The sequence below is a fragment of the Sardina pilchardus genome, chromosome 3 (genome assembly GCF_963854185.1).
Source record: "Sardina pilchardus chromosome 3, fSarPil1.1, whole genome shotgun sequence".
NCBI lineage: Eukaryota > Metazoa > Chordata > Actinopteri > Clupeiformes > Clupeidae > Sardina > Sardina pilchardus.
In genome coordinates this window covers 22,389,796-22,393,079 of record NC_084996.1, presented here as the reverse complement: position 1 = coordinate 22,393,079, position 3,284 = coordinate 22,389,796, and positions in this window count along the sequence as shown.

Sequence of the window (3,284 nt, the reverse complement as noted above, 5' to 3'; positions counted from 1 at the left end):
TTCCCGAACGTCATTTATGTTGTTGAAATATGCTGAATTATGACGTTTCTTACAGTTTTTACCCACTGCTTACACATTAAAAACCGAATGCATAAGCCAAATCGTCCTAATACCTAAATGTCTTGTAGCTTATGTTACACTGTGTATTCATAGCTCAACCACTTTGCATGGTTTCTTACATGAGTTACTTAGTTCAAAAATCTCCAGTTATCATTGGGAAAACACTTCCATTCACAATGCAAGCTCATACTATATATGGAAATTGGTAACACCCACACACATACCTGGAAACACTTACAGAGAAAACCGTACACAAATCAGTCTGAGGCTTAGCACTACAAATAGACTTCAGGTAAGTTATTGTGTACCTGTTCAAGAAGTGTGTACCTGTTTTACATTGAGTACCAGTTGCATTGAATGGACTTGAGATGGGAGAAATACGGATTTCAATGTTGGACTTCCTGCTTTCAATGATGTAAAAATCACCATTTTACATCATTGAAAGCAGGAAGTCCTATTCATGGGTTTCATTGAAATCCGTATTTCTCCCATCTCAAGGCAAACTGAGGGAATGATGCACGACCATTCAAAAACATGACTGGTTTTCTAAAGATACAAAGCTTAATGCTAATCGGTTAAGTGTCCCTTTAAGGATCTTTGTGGTTATTTTCCCCATTGCCCAGCAACACCTAGAGGACATTGTTGTCATTATGAGGACATTGTTGTCATTGTGAGGACATTGTTGTCACTGTGAGGACATTACGGCAGAAATTTTACTTTTGAGTTTCACTGTAGACCGAGTCTGAGAAAATGACAATAGAAATAGAAACACAAAGGATGCAGTGTTTTATATCAAGCACATCAGTGTAGATATTGAAAGCGTAATTCAAATGGTGCATATGTGTATGGTTTTGTTAAAATAATGTCATTTTCAGAAAATAAAAATGAAGCAAAATTTCATTTTGGGACAGATGCAAGTCAGTGATCCAAGTGATATATCTTAGTTGGCTGTGTATAGAGTATTGACATAATGAACGTGTGTAAGTAATAGGTCAAAACTGTAAGTAGTGTACTGTATGTACCCTTTTAGAGTCGACACATAGTTGAGAGTAACTGAAGAGGTAGAGCAAGCTCCGTAAAGCACTAAGTTCAACATTAATGGCACACTATTTATGTGCTTGGAGAGACGGGTGCGCACATCAAAAAAGTTTAAACAGGTGCCAGACAAATAAACGTGTCAGAGTAAAGGTGATGGTCTGCACACTGTAATGGCTCCAAAAATAGTTCTTTATAATTTAAAAAGGCAACGTTTCGATCAACAGATCTTCGTCAGGCACTATTTATGTGCCTCACTACACCCATGCATACGATATATCACTACTCCACTGCACCCATGCATACGATATACTGTATCACTACTCCACTATACCCTGAAACACGGCCTGACCAGTTCATCTTCTGTCAGCCAAAAATGCTCAGTTTGTATCTTGCCTCTCCCCGGCACATTACACCCATGTTTTTGAAAATCAATAAATTGATCACAACAAAAATAAACAAATAAAGACCCGCTGTACTATCCACACCAAGGTCACAGGTTCAATCCCCGGGCCGGGCAGCTCTCTCTCTCTGTGTCTGCGTGCTCGGCTGTGAGTCGACCATGATGAGTGAGAGTAGCTGAAGCAGTAGACGCGCACACACACACACACACACACACACACACACACACACACACACACACCAGCGCAGCGGTAAGTTGCTGACACGGCCCCTCGTGAGTCCCGCGATGCGATGTGCGAGCGAGACGGGCCGAGATGGCTGCTTCCTCATCACTGGTTGGGCGGTAATTAATTGTCTCCCCGTCCTCTGGGCGACTAACTCATTCATTACATAAAACGCATTATTAAGATGGAGATAAGAAGCAGAGCCCCATCGCTCTCCTCGTACACACACGCACGCACGCACACACACACACACACAGACAAGTATACACACACACACACACACACACAGAGACAAGTATACACACACACACACACACACACAAAAGCACAAGCACACACACACACACACACACACATACACACACACACACACACACACAGACAAGTGCACACGCACACACACACACGCACGCATGCACACACACACATACACACACACACACACACACACACACACACACACACACACACACACACACACACACACACACACACACACACACACACACACACACACACACACACACACACACACACACACACACGCAGTTGATGCCGAGCAATGGACGTTACCAGGGAAGCCTTACCAGCACAGCACAGCCACAATATCATATCATATACTAGATAGAAGTACATATACTGTCTGTGTTTGGAGGCACTAAAAGATACTAAGAGGTTTGAAACGCAAGACATTTGTAAGAAAAAGATCTGCTATGTCTATAAATGATAAACAATTAACACTAAATAAACACAAGGAATGATACAGCACATTTGACAGAGCGGTATGATGATCCGTGTATTGTGTGTTTTGTGAATCCTCAGCACAGACTGAGTTGCTGAAGGGAGGTGAAGGCATCTTGTAGGGCTGGACCCCTGCAGAGTGTAATGGAGTGGGCTGATGGGTGCGGTGCGGTGTGGCGCGGCGGAGCCAGATAAACATGATTTGTGCCTCCCCATGCACACTCCCCCCCCCCCCATGCACACTCCCAGCCCCCCATGCACACTCCCACCTCCCTCTCTGGGACACAAGGCTAAAGGCCAACCAGCACACACAAGCACCAAGGGGTGGCAGGCTGTTACTGCCTTTCATTATGGAGATGTCAACAGTATGCTTACACACACACACACACACACACACACACACACACACACACACACACACATACACACACACAAGCCTACAGTACATACAGTACAGCAGCCTACACACACATTATCTCTCTCTCTCTCACACACACACATACACAAACACACGCTAACATACAACACACACACACACACACACTTATACACACACTTACATGTACCAAGAGGATGAAGCTATTGTTTCAAAATGGAAAGTGGGTGTGGCAACACCTGCAAACATAAAAAAAAAGCTGCTGGAAGAATGTGTACATTTACACGGTAGGCCTACATGCATAGATTCCTGATTGCTGTCTATTGTCAGTTTGTACTGTTTAAGTGAAGTACAAAGTAACGTTAGCATTCCCTGATCAATGTGATTGGTTAGGCTGGACCAATGATTTTAAAGTTAATGCAAAATCTAACCCTGTCATGATGCGA